The 16,666-nt window shown below is 46.4% G+C and overlaps 1 protein-coding gene across 2 annotated transcripts in view; it reads left to right on the forward strand.

Moving 5' to 3' along the window:
• The first annotated feature begins 203 nt into the window (after positions 1-203).
• Positions 204-16,666, forward strand: part of THSD1 (thrombospondin type 1 domain containing 1) — a 185,272-nt gene continuing 168,809 nt past the window's right edge. The window contains exon 1 of one of the 2 annotated variants that reach the window (XM_069639957.1): positions 204-521. The gene's annotated coding sequence lies outside the window, so the exon portion shown is untranslated. The remainder of the gene's footprint in view (positions 522-16,666) is intronic. The other variant, XM_069639956.1, reaches the window with a different exon arrangement.

Below are 16,666 nucleotides of genomic sequence, written 5' to 3' on the forward strand. Positions count from 1 at the left end.
TTGGGCAGTTCACGCATGAGAGAAACTGCAAAGAGCAAGAATGAAACGCGCGACGGTAGCGCAGGTTTCTTGAAGCCAGGCGGTGCCGCCTGTCTTCGCCCGCTGGCTTCCACGCTTCCTCTGCGGCCCTGCCTTGTTGCTTCTGTTTCGCTCTCGCTCGGCGCAGCTCTATTGTCCGAAGGAGGCTCATTTCCTGGTGTGCGCTGGGAGCGGAACACTACGCACTTCGCTGGGGGGACGGCGGCCGGTGACCCTCCTGTCCGGTGGTGGAGCACATGAAGCGGGATGGGCGTTCACTTTGAGGGACAGCGCCCGCCCTTCCTCCTCCGGCCCTCAGCTCGGGGAGGGCAATGTATTGTGCAGATAGTGGCAAGCTGCAAGCTGGTGGATATGGGAGAAGGCGCACAGGTGCTCCATGGAAAGGTCTTCAGCCTTCTCTGACTTCGGGGATCGTGTGGAGAATAGGCTCAGGATAAGGAGTTGATCTTGGTTAAACTATCTGGCAGTACAGCAGATCGGAGGTGAGTTCTTCTTAGCAAATGACTGTCATCGGGGACACCATGCAGGCCAATGTCCTGGGCTTTCATTGCTACAAGTGTCTTCTGGGAGTTGCAGCCGGGACAGCTGAATGCGCTGCAGTAACAACTAATGTTGAAGCAAACCCCCTGGGTTTAGTTGTCTCCTTATCTGATCGAAGTGCACTGGCCATCCCTTCTGCAAAACTACAACGTTCTTCTCTAGCAGCTGGGCAACATTACATGGGCGATTTTTTCAGGGGTAAGGTGGGTTCACTCTAAGTAAATACTGACCTACCTATGAGTAGGTCCAGGGGTGAGCTGGAAACAGAAGAGGCCCTGGAAATAATTTTCAAAACGGCTCCATGTTACACATTTTGAGCAAGCAGAACCCCTTTCCTATAAGGAAAGGTGGAAATACAATAGGTGACCCTACACAAGAGGCCCAGGGTGCAGAGGCTGTCCCGGAGATCTCCAGAATGCCCTGTAGGCCAGTCCACCCCTGAGTAAATTACTCAGGATTATGTTTTGGGGCCAGTTACTGACAACTGCAGAGTTTTGCATGTGTCATTGGAGTGTATGGATACAATATGCAATCCCACAAAAGGGTAACTTCATTTGGGTTTACAAAATGTCAAAGTTGTCTTAGAATCTTTTGTGCCTGAATGTTTTAGTTTTAAAAGGTGGATGCGAGGTGTGAAATTGATTGAACATGTGTCTAACAATGTGGGATGTGTGGTGTTCAAAGGGATATGTGGCACATTTTTGACTAAGAGAAACATGGTGTAATTTACTCCAGAGCCAGTTACTGCATGTTAGACTACCCATTATGTTTTTGACAGAATTAATAGTTCTGTGTGATCTGGTCGAATTTATTTCATCGAGGGAGAATGGGTCGAATTATGTTTTTCTTTAAGGACATTTCACCACAAATGTATGCAGGTGAGACCCCCGCAGCCTTTCCCCACACACCCCAACCTTTATTATTACCCTAAACCCCGTCCCCATACATTTTTCGGTAATATGTGTCAGGAAAAATTCTACCAATTCTCCCTTGGCAGAATCTACTATGGCCAAACCTCCCATTACCGAATTACCAGACCCGTCTTGTACGGCAAAGCAAAGGGAGTATTTCAAATCTGGCTGGTCCCTAGATGCTCAGTTGAAGAGGCAAAAGGAAATATCACATTTGTGCATTGTCACACTAAGCGGAAACTGGAATCTAGAACTGCAGGAAAGCATGACAGCCAGCCTTCATTTGGAGACTGCTCTCTGTGGTGGATCCCAAAGGGCTGTTGTCCCCAAATGATCTCTGAAGCCTGTAGGGCTATAGCCTGTGTGACCGGCAGCAGCACCTCGCGAGCATTGACGTCTGCAGCCGGGTGACTGGGTCCCAAGAATAGGCCGAGTTCTAACTTTAGTGACCGGCTCAGTTTAAGGGCGAGGAGACTTTACATTAGAGGGTGAATCGGCAAAGTCGAATGTTCGAAATTGCGCTCCATCATAATGTCCCCACAACCCCCGCTTAATATTGCACCGAAGTGATTTTGGAATCATTCTGATAATGGTTATTGTGTCATTCACATATTTTGTGTTTTGTATGCAGACTCAATTTATATTCCTATCATCTTAATCGAGTTTGTGTTTATGTATTGTGCATCTAAACAAGTTAATGAATCGACTGATTGCAATTTAGTGTTGGTTTTGCTCATTGGAATCACAACTAACATCTCCAGAGTGTGCGAGGAATTGATGAACAAGATATGAAGGAGTTCTGCTGGTTCTGTATGATATGTTTTGGGTTCTTTAGATCAGTTCATGAATTCTGCTGGATCCCCTGGTCTAGGTCGGGGTGTTCACTACCTTTGCTCAAGTGGACCTGTGGGTAGTGGTGGAAATGAAAAAAAAACTGGTGGGGGATCCCACAAGGGCCGGCGTGGGGGCGGAGTTTGGGAGACGGTGCCCGAGGAGGCGGGGCTAAGGCGGGCGGAGCTCCCAGTTGCCCTCCGATCAAAGCAAATGTCCAAAATAATAGTTTAAAACGGCGCTATTTCTTTTATGCCGCTTTTTTTCCCCCAAACTATACATCAATTCCACTTTAAACCACTTCCATGGCGATGAGTTACTTTACTATGCGGAAAATAGTTTTGACCCGTGTTGCTGAGTAAATATTCTTTAAAATGCACAATTTGTATCCCATTCTATTAAAAAAAAACCTTCCCCTTGGGTACTATTAATACAGGGTGATTTCTGTTTGGCACAAGCAACGTTTTCCTTTACTTGGACCACACCTGGCACAGCTCCTGCAGCTCCCCTCTGAAAGCAGTTGGATGGCTGCTGCATCGTGTGTGATGTTAATAGGGGTATTTATTTATGCAGTGTCTGGCTGATAACTGTATATTTATTTATTCATGCAATGCTTGTCCGATTCAGGTATCCGACAAACTTTGCATAAATAAATAAATAAACCGGGTGGTGGCTGAGGACTGTAACTTCCTCTTGTGACCTCTTTCATGGGTCACCAGAGGAAGTTACAGTTTGCTCGCGTGCGTTTTTTTTTTCTTCTCCCCAGCGCAGAGCAGGGGTTTGGGGCTGACTCTGGCCGGAACGCACACATCTGGGCCCAATGAGCAGCCCTGCCCATGGGAATGCATCTAGGCGGTTCTCTTCCTTGGTTAACGGTTCTACGTGTTTTCATAGGCACCTTTTTAAGCGTGTTCACTTCGTGCACTTTTTGTCGAAATGAATTCGACCCGTTTTTTTTGTTTATTCCCTCTGCCCCACCCTCTAGCCCATACCCCACACCTCATCCTCCACCAATCTACCCCCACATACAATTATACATATGTACCTACGTGTATAAGTAATTAAAATGCACTAACAAAGTGCACAATTTGAAAAAAAAAACATCTACGAATAAACGTGTTACATTGGTCAACCAAGGCATACCAGTTGGTGCCAAGAACAAGTTGGGGAGCAAATGGAAGTCTCTTCCTCTGTTATTCCCAGAGATGAGTCTAAGGTTTTTCCATGACACCAGAGTGATTGAAAAGGTTGAAGCTTGCAGGCATTTGTCACTAACAATGTTATTTTTCTTGAGCGTGAAATTATAACCCCAGATTTTCCTGTAAAACAAAATTTCAGTTTTCATCCAGCAATTTCAATGACATTAATAAAGCAAACATTATAATATCACTGTGTTTTACATTAGAAATGCTGCCCCTTTTTTGACTATTTTTAGTTTTGGCTATTAGTTGGTTCTTGAGCACCACCTATACGCCGAAACTATTTCATAGGAGTTTAATTAGGAGGGAGATGACGTTATGTAGGGCATAAAGTTTGTGGGTGTTGTTTGGTTATTTAGCCATCCATTGGTCCTGCTTATCTTGATGGCTAGTCCCACCCACAAACTCTCCCTCCCTGTCCAAAACACATCCTCCTGGCATCTCTTTCAGTGTAGCTCTGTCAGGCACTAACAACAAACTTTGCCCTGTGTGTGTTTTACTTCTAAGCAGTCTCCTGAGACTTAATGGTAATTGCTGCTGTAAATGTGATAATGGTGTAATAGAAATGTCTTAACCACGTGCACCTTCATCCACTTGATTCATATCTGTTCCTTACACTAGTGCCATTCACAGTACTCATCCTTCTTTTTTCTTTTTGTTGTCGTTTGGTTGTCAATGGTATTTCATTTTAGTTTTTCAACTTGATAATTCTTATATGACACTAGGGGGCTCTGCACCCTTGGTGCCTTCAGCGCCTAACCCCGGGGGCTCTTCCCCCTGGTGCCTTAGGCGCCCAACCCCCCGAGGGGCTTGCATCACTCGCCCCCCCAAACCCCCTGGTGACTGCTGCATGTTGAACTCAGCGGCTTGGTCACTTGTAGGCATACTTCACCAAAGGCTTGCTTTCCCCCCACCCTTCCTTTGGGGAATTGGAAAGTTGGACAGTATACCAGCAAAGCTGGAGAAATGTGGGACGGAATGAAAGCAGACCCATATCTTTAATGCATACAATGACCCCAATTGAAGGTGTTACGGTACCGTCACTTATCACTTACACAAGTTCATCACACAACTTCATCAGTTAATGAACTTGCAACGCCTTAGGAATTGTAGAGTTGGACAATATACCATCAAAGTTGGATGCATGTGGAACGGAATGCCACCAGACTCATGAAACGTTACCCAAAATAGTCACTTATACACAACTTCATCAGTTAATGAATTCCAGTGAATGGAACGCCTTAGGAATTGCAGCTTGGAGAGTATACCATTGAAGTGGGTGAAATGTGGAACGGAATGACACCAGACCCATTTCTGTAGGATATACAGTGACCCCAATTTCAAGTGTTTCAAAAATCGTTGCTTAACAACGTTTCGGGAAATCGTCACTTATGATTTTATATTATAGAGTAGATGTATCTTCAAACAATTATAATAGAAAAAAGGCCTTGAAGAAGCTGATAACAGCACTTGTGCTACGTTAACCCTCCACTGTGTGAAACACGTGTAGGCCAATGCTGCCCATTTGAACTTAGGTTAAAGCAAGGTTGTCATTTTGAGTTTTGGTGTAAGTACACCAAACACAATGCATGTATATATTGAATGGCAAGGCCAATAAAGTTTATTTGAATTTTGGTTTAAGGGCAATGTTATCCATTTGAACTTTGGTTAAAGTACACAACAAATTATTTGGAGTTGTATGTTCTATAGTATGTAGTCAAACACATGGGATTACATTCAAATTGAATGCATAACATATTTAAACGCTAGGAAGTAGGGTGTAAATATGTGATGTTGCTGCGTTGTATTAAGTTTCAAACACATTGAATGTTTATACTTATTTATTGCAAGTTTGTGTTCAGCATTGACCCAGAAGGTCTCAGAGCGCCTTACAAGGTTCAAAGGTTGAAAAGGTAAGACGTGAAACGGAAGGTGCTAAATATTTTCAGGATAGATAGGCATGTTAGGATAGATAAGTAGTAGCAGGAGAGGTGGAGGGACAGGGTTATGTGTGGGGAAAGAGGTATGTTTAGAGGCGTTTTCTGAAATTGTGATGGAGGGTGCACTGCGGATGTAAAGAGGTAGGGTGTTCCAGTCTCTGGGTGCCCACTGGATAAGTGCTTGTTTTTGTCTGCATATTAGTTTGCAAAGTGGAATGTGTAGGAGATGCTGGTTTGCTTGCCTCATGTTTGTGTGGGTAATGGATTTGAGTTTGTTGTGAATGTAAACTGGGGGTTTGTGGTGGAAGGCTTTGAAAACAATGCAGAGGCCTTTGAAGGAGATTATTAGTATGGGTAGCCAGGGCAGCTGTGCGAGAGCAGAGGTGATGTGTGATTGTTTGGGTAGGTGGCGGATGAGTCTGGCTGCTGTGTTTTCTACGGCTTACAGGGGGGCAATGGTGCTGTTGGGGAGTCCAGCAAACAGAGAATTACCATAGTCCTGCTTGGAGAGAACCAGTGCTTGGAATTAATTTGGAATCTTCAGAAGGAATGATGTGTCTGATCGTTTGTAAGTGGTGTAGTTTGTATGTTTTGGTGACAGCTGCTATGCGGTCTGTTAAGGAAAGGTGGGGGTCGATGGTGAAACCGATGGATTTGACAGGTGTGGAGAGGGATATGTGTGGGTTGTCCGTGGCTGGGGAGTTTCATCCTGTGGGCTAGTATGCCGAGTAGAATGGTGTGGTTGATCGTGATGAAGGCTGCAGAGAGGTTGAGGAGTACAAGTAGTGGTGCATGTCCTTTGTAAATGATGTTATGGAGGTCATCTTGCATGTGAAGTGAAGCGGTTTTGGTGCTGTGAACCAGTGGAAGCCAAATTAGAAGGGGCTGAGTAGGTTGTTTCTGATGTATTGCTGCAGTTGGGTAATGACACATTGTTCCATAATTCTGGCAAGGTATGGCAGAATAGTGATGGGGTGGTAATTTTCAGGGACCGGGGGGTTGAGAGATGTTTTTTTGAGGAGGGGTGAGATTTTTCCAGTTTTGATTGCAAAAGAGATTGTGCCATGTTAGAGACAGGAAATGGTGATGTTGACTCAGCGGGGAGCAAAGGTGGTGATACAAATGGATGGTGGGCATGCACATCTAGGAATTGTGCTGGTTGTGTTTTGGCAGTAAAGGTGGTGACTGTCTCCGTGTTGATGGGGTGGAAGGAATCTTGTGTGTTAGTATGTTTGGGAGCGGCTGGGTGGGAGAGGGAAAGTAGAGGTGAGGTGTTGCCTGATGTTGTGTATTTTGGAGTTGACGTAATCCATGAGGTAGTTGCATACTGCAATGGATGGTGGTATGGGGAGGGATTTGACAATGTTGAAAAGTTTCTACGTACGATTGATGGCAGATTGGAGTTCTTGGAGGTAATGGGTGCCTTTGGCATTGTGTATGGCTGTATATTGGCTGCATATTGATTGGTGATAGACTGTTCTACACATATTGACAGTACCGAATAAATACAATAAATGTACATTGTTTTTTTAAGATTGAACCATAGAGTCATAAGTCTTAAGAGCGCATGGACGAATGATGGAATGAGTAGTATCTTTTAAAATGAAAAAGTAACAAAAGACAGTGAAAAACGGTATGCCATGCAGAATACTCCCAGAAGAGCCCAGTAATACCCCCGTAGGGATCAAGCCTCCCACAATGCATGCAATAGCCACCCCATATACCTCCTAGATGGTGTAAAGGGATTCCTTGCCGTCTGATCCAATGCATTGATCTCCGAGGAGCCACATGCCAAAACCCAAGATCCGTTTTAAGTGTCCCTTTTAGTTCCACCCAACTTAATTGGCTCGAAAGCACTCTATCAAAATCATTTTAATAAGAAACAACCCACCTGGCTATTTGTGGCTGTGTGCTGCATTCAAATGAGTAGTACGTGTTAACTTTGCTCCCTCCTGAGCATTGCTTGAGATTGGTACACTCCTGTTCTTCCACCTAGGCTGGTATATGTCGCTCATGAATGTACAGTGGGGCCAGGATGGGCCCTGTATTGCCCTTAGCTGAGTAAAGTCGCAAGCACACTGTGTCGAAATTCTACAAGTGTTTTGGGGTCCCTAGAACGGAAGCATACTTTCACGACTTGGCACACCAAATTGGGAATGATTTGTATGCAAATGTGTGAAGATTACATGATCAAGCACAAACCTTGCTTGACAGAGTGGAGCACTGTACAGATATGAGATGATTACATACAGGAGGAGGTGGTTGTAGGGCAGGCACAGTGTGACCTTTACATGTTGTCTTCCTCAGCCAGGGTAGTTCTATCAAGAGCTGGGTCTTCAGTACCTTCCTGAAATAAAAGGGGAGAAAGAGAGAGAGAGAGAGAGAGAGAGCCAACCTGAGGAGAAGCCAAAGAGTGTGTCTGTCGCAAGTCAATGCCTGCTTTCTGATCTTCCCCTTCTTGGTGGCCTTGGATTCCAATCTGGAGATGTTTTGGCTCCAGCGTTGTCCTCCTGAGATGATCAGATAGGTCTGATGATCCTTTGAACAGCAGTGCTTTGTAGGGGTTCTGGGCTGTCTTGAAGGTGCTGCAGGCTTGGAGAGGTAATCAATGGAGTTCTTTTTGTGTGAGTGATCACATTCTTTTAATTCCTACAATGGGACATACTGTGGCATGCTGAATAGCTTTCAGCTGGGCCACTGTTGCACTGGGACAATTACAAAGAGGCGGCCACCATCCAGATTTGAAAGGAAAAATAATTTGACGATGGATCCGAATTCCAAAGTAGGAATGAAGGACTTGATTCTGCAGAGGAGAGAGAGCTGGTTTTAAGCTGTCTGCATCTGCTTACCATTGTGTATTTTGACGGAACGGTCACAGTCAATTCTGATGCCAAAATACTTTTCACTGGGGGCAAGTTGTTGGGAGAAGCTGTTGTGTTCCACCTCTGTCAGTCACTTCTGGAATTAGGTGTGCTTGGCGGGACGTCTGTGGAGGGTGAACTATGTCTTTGTTGGACTGAGGTTTAAATAGGTACAAACCTCGGTATATTCACTTGAGGGATTTGCTGCTCTCTGTTGCTAACTCAGAGGACTGTTCCCATTTGAGCTACGTTTGGCATTCCTTGAAACCCTACTCTCTAACCTGGGACAGAAATCTATTTAGTTCCTTGAATGGTATAAATGCGCTGGTCTCTCTGCCTATTCCATTGGGTAGACCGTAACCACTAAGTAGATGATTCAGGGGCAGACAGCGCCCCTCTATAGTGGAAGTATTTATACCTACAGATATTACTCTTAAATTGTAATACCACACTCAATTAATGAACATAGAATCCACTAATAAAGAGTCATACAAGAACGTATAATACAGTTGATTTCTTATCCACCTGAAGTCCCTTATTCTAAAATGTATCTACCTCAGATAATCAGTTACACTGCTCCTCAATAGGTCCCTTCAGTACTTTGGGGATGAAATATATTATTTGCATTGGACATTACATGGTGGGCCTCATTACACGGTAGGCGGTAACCATGGCGCTATTAGCGCCATGGTTGCCGCCGGTATTTTACCGTGTCCGCCTTGGTGGATGGCGGAATTACCTCCCTACTCCAAGGTAAGCGGGGGCGGTAATTCCCCATTCACCAAGGCACTTCCCCATTCCCATTTTTGCCCCCATAGGGCTCAATGGGGAAGGCACTAATTACGGTACCGCAAATTGCGGTACCGTAATTAGCACCAAGGTCCCTTTGCGGCACCCTACTTTAACGGCTGGTAAAACCAGCCGTTAAGGTCGGGTCCCGCAAAGGGAACTCGTAGTAAGGAGGTAAGGGTTTACCGGTACAGGTGCCCTTACCGGTACCGGTAAACCCTTACCACCTACTGTGTAATGAGGCCCGATGTCTTTGGGGAAGAGTCATATTTTTTTTTTGGTCTCCCTCGCTTTCCCTCTCTCTCTCTAGCTCTCTCTCTGGAGACAGCGTTCTGCAAAAGAGAGCGTGAGCAAGGGAACCGACTGGTTCCAGAACTTTTATTTATTTTGATAGCAGGGCCTCCCCTGGGCCGGGTCACTCCACCTACCTTCCAGAAGAGGCTAGGCTGTTTCTCTACATATTCTTCCAGACTGTTGCTCAGGAAACTATATCATGTCCTTATCTGAAACAGAATCGCATGTGGAACACCAGTTACTGTTTATTTACATGGAGATCCTGACCCACTTTTTTAGGATCAGAGCCCTGCAAGTAGACAATGGGCCTCTGTAACGCTCACCTGATTCTCGCAGAGGCGCGGGTCTTGACTGGGCGACTACCGTATCTTCAAAGGTGATGTGCAGCACCCGGTTGGCTCTTTGGGCTGGACCTCTGTGCCCTGTATGCCTGACGTGCAGAGAGGATGTCTGCAGATAGAAAATACGGGGTTAATGAACTGGGGTTATTGGGGTGTCCCTATCTCTTTCCTCTTCTCCTCTCCTGTAGACCCCCACAGGTTAACCTCGGGGCAGGGTGCTGTAACCGGTTCCTTCACTGGATAGGTAGCGCAGGCCTCTTGACTTCAGAGGACTGCTGTCCGTCGTTTACTGCACGAACGGTAAGTTTCGAGTAACTCAAATGTCTTTAAAGTCTTTAATAATGATGTCTCTTGTTTTGCAGGGTTCCGGCGATGGCGGATGACGGGCTGAAGTGAGTTGAAGATGGAGCCCATGTGATGAATAGAAGCGCCTGGAAGCAAGTAAGTAAGCGCTTGTTGCCAGCTTCACGATGCGCTCTAACTGTCTTTTATTTTGCAGGTACAAGTTTGGAGCGGCTGCAGGGTGCCGGGTTACCCACTGGGTTAGATGTGGAAAGGAGTAATGGCACGTGAGTATTAAAGTTCCCCAATGTCTTTAAACGCACCTTGTTTTGTCTTTCAGATGCGGGATGCAGCGCCGACGGCCTCCGGAGCGTGCGAAGAGTTGGTAAGCTTTTGTCTTTCAGATGCCGGAATGCAGTGTGAAGACCTCCGGAGCGCACGAAGAGTAGGTAAGCCTTTGCCTTTCAGATGCCGGAATGCTAACCTGTTCTTTCTTGTCTTTATAGGAGTTGCTGAAGACTGGATTCAGGATGGTAAGCCTTTTTCCTTAGGCCCAGGACCGGATGCTGAAGACACGATGAGCGTTCTGCTGCAGAGGGTGCAGAATAACACAAAGCAAGATTCATCCACCGGGTGTGGTTTAAATAGCCTCCTGTAGTGCTTAGGTGTCTTCTTCCACAGCCACGCCTAAGTAAGAAAAGAGTTCCTGGTAAGAAAAGAGTTCCTGCCTTCCAGAAGAGTTCCAGTGTTCTGAATCTAGGGAGTGGCTCCAGCCCCACCCAACAGGAAAAGTAGTTCCAAACAGAAGAGGATCAGAGACTCAACTGGCAGGCAAGTAAGCAGCATGGTCTGCTGCAGGTAAGTCCACCCAAGCATTATGAGCCCGGTGCTTCCAGCGCTGGGACTGGGAATATTTATGAGCCTGGTGCCACTGGCGCCAGGACTGGGTCCAAAAGGTCCCAATTGGGACTGGCTGGCACTCGGAACCTGGGTTATGGATCTGCTTCCAAGGGAGTTGGGAAAACCCTGACCTTTTGGAAGCCGAGACCATGACAGTACCCCCCCTCAAGGCCCCTCCCAAACCGGGCTTCTCCGGGGGTTTTGGCTTGTCAGGAAATGTTCGGTGAAATCTTTTGATTAGGCGAGGAGCGTGGACATATTCAGCAGGTTCCCAGGATCTCTCTTGGGGGCCGTAGCCTTTCCAGTCAATTAGGTAGAATAGTTTAGATTTGGAGATCTTGGAGTCCAGAATGCTTTTGACTTCAAACTCGAGTTCTCCATCAACTAGGATAGGTTTTGGAGATTTGGTTAGGCGGGTTTGAGGTTGCACGGGTTTTAATAGAGAGACGTGGAAGACCGGATGTATCTTCATGTGCGGTGGCAAGTCCAACTTGACCGCTACTGGGTTTACTATGGTAGTGATGGAATAGGGACCAAGGTATCTTGGGTTGAATGTGCGTGGCCCTTTTAGAGATAGATATTTGGTGGATAACCAGACTTGATCCCCTACTTGGTAGTGAGGGGCTTCCTTCCGATGTTGATCTGCTCCTTTCTTGTATTGTTCTTTAGCCCTTTGAAGGTGAGAAACAGCTTCCTTAAAGGCTTGGGTGATTGTAGAATGCAGGTAGTCTACTGCTGGTGTTTCAAGATCTTGGAGGGGATCCAACTCCGAGGTTCGAGGGTGACTGCCGTACAAAAGAAAAAACGGGGTTTTCCCAGTTCCCGAATGGACTTATTGTAGGCATACTCGGCTATCCAAAGGATATCTTTCCAAGTTTTTTCAGTTTGTTGCAGCATGCAGCGTAAATACTGTTCCAGAGTTTGATTGGTCCTCTCGGTTTGTCCGTCGGTCTGAGGGTGGTGACTGGTCGATAGTCTCACATCAATTTGAGCCGACCGACAGCAACTTCGCCAAAAATGAGAAATAAATTGACTACCTCGCTCCGAAGGAAAACCGTGCAGTCGGACGATGTTTTCGAGAAATTCTCGGGCCAGAGTTGCTGCTGTTGGCAAGCCTTTGAGCGGAATGAAATGCGCCATCTTGGAGAATAAGTCCACGATTACTAGAATCGTATTGTATCCGGAGCATGGTGGTAGATCGGTGATGAAGTCCATAGAAAGCGTATGCCAAGGGCGAGGTGGGATGTCAATAGGGCGTAAGAGGCCTGCTGGTCTTTCCTTTTGACTCTTGCTTTCGGCGCATACTCCACAGGACATTATAAAGTCTCTGATATCTTTTTTCCAAGATGGCCACCAGAAGTAGCGCTTGATCTTTTCTGAGGTCTTGGCTATACCGGGATGACCTTCCATTAAAGAGTCGTGATAACAAGAGATTACTTTTTTTCTGTAAATCTGTGCTGGGTAGGTATAATCGTTCTTGGAAATACAATAAGTTGTCCTTTACTGCAAAGTCCTTTCCCTGCAGATGCCAATTCTGTATGTCTGCTGGAGTTACCAGTTGCCTGGCTTTATCCTTAACTTCCTCTATGGATTCTGTGGCGATTACACCCAGAATTCTTTGTTCGGGAATGATTGGTACAGGTTTAGGGTTGATCAAGTGTTCTTCCACTCCCATCCGAGAAAGGGCATCGGCTTTACCGTTCTTTGTACCAGGTCGATAGGTAATTATGAAGTCAAACTCGGCAAAGAATAATGCCCAACGGAGTTGTCTAGAGGATTGGGCTTTTGCGGTTTTCAAATATTGCAGGTTTTGGTGATCCGTAATCACAGTAACGGTGTGTCGGGCCCCCAGCAGATAATGCCGCCAAGCCTTAAAGGCAGACTTGATAGCCAGAAGTTCCTTGTCAGTAATCGTGTAATTGACTTCAGGAGGCGAGAATTTGCGGGACCAAAATGCCACGGGATGCAACTGATTGGTTACCGGGTCCTTTTGTGATAGAACTGCCCCCATGGCAAGGCTTGAAGCATCAGTTTCCACGATGTAGGGGAGTTCGGGGCGAGGGTGTTTTAAGATTGGTGCAGAGATAAATTTAGTCTTCAAATCCTGGAAAGCTTGTTCCGCCTCGGTAGACCATTCAAAACGTTTGTTTTTCTTTAACAAGGCAGTGATGGGCTGGACTATTCGAGAGAACTCTGGGATAAACCTGCGGTAAAAGTTAGCGAAGCCTAACATGCTTTGCACACCTTTTACGGAGGATGGTGATGGCCATTTGAGAACTGCATCGACCTTCTTTGAATCCATACGCACTCCGCCAGGTGATAATATGAATCCCAAGAATTCAACTTCAGTCACGTTGAAAACACATTTTTCCAACTTAGCGAAAAGTTTGTGTTGACGCAATCTTTCGAGGACCATTTTCACGTGTTTCCGATGTTCAGATTCCGATGAAGAATAAACGAGAATGTCGTCGATGTAAACAACAACACACACATCTATGAGCTCTCTGAGGACATCGTTCATAAAATATTGAAAGGCGGCTGGGGCATTGCAAAGTCCGAAGGGCATGACCTGATATTCAAATAGCCCATACTTGGTGCGGAAGGCCGTCTTCCATTCATCGCCCTCTTTTACTCGTACCAAGTGGTAAGCTCCTCTAAGATCCAGCTTTGTATATATGCATGCTTTTCTGACTTGGTCCAGGAGTTCAGGGATCAAAGGTAACGGATATCTATTCTTAACGGTGATCTGGTTCAGGGAGCGATAATCGATACAAGTTCTAAGGTCTCCTTCCTTTTTTGGAACGAAGAACAAAGCTGAAGAGGCAGGGGACTTGGAAGGACGAATAAACCCATTTGCCAGGTATTGATCCAGGTATTGTCGAAGGTGAAGGTTCTCAGGCTCGGTGAGGGCATAAATTCTACTACAAGGAGGAGTAGATCCAGGTATCAGGTCTATCTGGCAGTCATAAGACCTATGAGGAGGTAGAGAGTTAGCCTGCTCCTTCTGGAAAACATCTTGGTATTCTAGGTATTCGGGAGGTAACTGGGGAGTCTCTGAAGAAATTGCTGCCAGTGCAACACCAGGTGGAGGGTGACAAGTAGAGACACATTCTGGAAACTGGACCGTTCTTGCTCGCCAATCGATCAGAGGATTGTGTTTCTCTAACCAAGGTATTCCTAGAATAATCTGGAACTGAGGGGCCTTGATCACATCGAACACGATCTTCTCATGGTGTCCATCTTGACTTACTAGCGTCACCTCTTGAGTGGTATGCGTTACTGGCCCGGAGGCTATCTCCGTACCATCCACCGTAGTAATGACGTCCTTTACAGCCTTGGGACAAAGAGTTAGATTCATCCTCAAAACCATTTCATGATCCACATAATTGCCGATGGCACCGCTGTCGACGTAAGCTTCAATTGCATGTAATCGATCCGGATTATCAGGGCTAATGAGGACCATAGGTATCACGAAATGCGAGGTCACGGAACTGGTTTTCACGCTCGGCAAGAGGACCTCTATTCTTGTCGGGCGCGGTCGTTTCCCTGCTCAGAGTTTGTAACTGTGGTAACTGCAGCTCCTACTGCCTTCTTGGCAGGTTTCACCGGACAGTCTCGAAGAAAGTGCCCTGAGTTTCCGCAATATAGGCATAATTGCAACTGTTTTCTCCTTTCCCGCTCCCTTTGTGTTAGAGGACCTTTCAGACCCCCTATTTGCATGGGTTCCCCGGAGTCTACTCCTTTGGATGGAGTTGGCGGTTTGGAAAATACTCGAGCATCAAACTTGGAACGATCGGCCTTCCTGTTCTGCAGTCTGTGATCTATTTGAACGACCAAGTCTATATAATCCGAACAGTCTTGTGGGGGATTCACTACTTGGGCTAAAACGTCTTTGAGCTCTCCACGTAGTCCTCTATAAAACAGCGTAATCCTTTTGTCCTCAGGCCATTGAGTTTCCACTATTAGTCTATTGAAAGATGCAATATAAGCCAAAAGGTCTTGATTACCCTGTCGCAACGAAAGAAGCTCATTGTCCAAGGCCTGCCCCTGTGCATGTCTTGCGAACAGTTTTTCCATACTAAGCTGAAAGGCTTGAAAATCATGGAGAACCGGATCATCTTGATTAACTAGAGGGATCGACCAGTCTGCCGCATTGCCACTAAGGTACGAAAGTACAAAAGCTACTTTAGCTTGATCAGTTGGAAAGGCTGCTGGCCGGCATAAGAAGTGCAACCGGCACTGATTGATAAATACTGCAAACCTCTTTGGGTCACCAGAAAATCGTTCGGGCGGAGCCAAAGGTACATTCCCAGGTAGGTTGATCTGCACTGGATTCATAGAGGATGTTGAAGGAAGATTTGCCCCTGATGCGGGTAGCGGGGTCTGTCCGGCTTGTGACTGTAGCAATTGTCTAGCAAGATCATCTGTTCTCTCCTTGGAAATAATTAGTTCCCTTCTTAGAGCGTTCGTTTCCTGACGAGCTGCATGCACTTCTGCCCTTAGTTCCCCAAGTAACCGGGCTAGGTGGTCAGTATCCGAGGTTTCCATAGCGCCTGGGCGAGAGTTTTGCGGTAGGCTTTGCGTTCTGTAACGCTCACCTGATTCTCGCAGAGGCGCCGGTCTTGACTGGGCGACTACCGTATCTTCAAAGGTGATGTGCAGCACCCGGTTGGCTCTTTGGGCTGGACCTCTGTGCCCTGTATGCCTGACGTGCAGAGAGGATGTCTGCAGATAGAAAATACGGGGTTAATGAACTGGGGTTATTGGGGTGTCCCTATCTCTTTCCTCTTCTCCTCTCCTGTAGACCCCCACAGGTTAACCTCGGGGCAGGGTGCTGTAACCGGTTCCTTCACTGGATAGGTAGCGCAGGCCTCTTGACTTCAGAGGACTGCTGTCGGTCGTTTACTGCACGAACGGTAAGTTTCGAGTAACTCAAATGTCTTTAAAGTCTTTAATAATGATGTCTCTTGTTTTGCAGGGTTCCGGCGATGGCGGATGACGGGCTGAAGTGAGTTGAAGATGGAGCCCATGTGATGAATAGAAGCGCCTGGAAGCAAGTAAGTAAGTGCTTGTTGCCAGCTTCACGATGCGCTCTAACTGTCTTTTATTTTGCAGGTACAAGTTTGGAGCGGCTGCAGGGTGCCGGGATACCCACTGGGTTAGATGTGGAAAGGAGTAATGGCACGTGAGTATTAAAGTTCCCCAATGTCTTTAAACGCACCTTGTTTTGTCTTTCAGATGCGGGATGCAGCGCCGACGGCCTCCGGAGCGTGCGAAGAGTTGGTAAGCTTTTGTCTTTCAGATGCCGGAATGCAGTGTGAAGACCTCCGGAGCGCACGAAGAGTAGGTAAGCCTTTGCCTTTCAGATGCCGGAATGCTAACCTGTTCTTTCTTGTCTTTATAGGAGTTGCTGAAGACTGGATTCAGGATGGTAAGCCTTTTTCCTTAGGCCCAGGACCGGATGCAGAAGACACGATGAGCGTTCTGCTGCAGAGGGTGCAGAATAACACAAAGCAAGATTCATCCACCGGGTGTGGTTTAAATAGCCTCCTGTAGTGCTTAGGTGTCTTCTTCCACAGCCACGCCTAAGTAAGAAAAGAGTTCCTGGTAAGAAAAGAGTTCCTGCCTTCCAGAAGAGTTCCAGTGTTCTGAATCTAGGGAGTGGCTCCAGCCCCACCCAACAGGGAAAGTAGTTCCAAACAGAAGAGGATCAGAGACTCAACTGGCAGGCAAGTAAGC

This window comes from Ambystoma mexicanum, chromosome 7q, assembly GCF_040938575.1.
Source record: "Ambystoma mexicanum isolate Mex_15411 chromosome 7q, UKY_AmexF1_1, whole genome shotgun sequence".
Lineage (NCBI taxonomy): Eukaryota > Metazoa > Chordata > Amphibia > Caudata > Ambystomatidae > Ambystoma > Ambystoma mexicanum.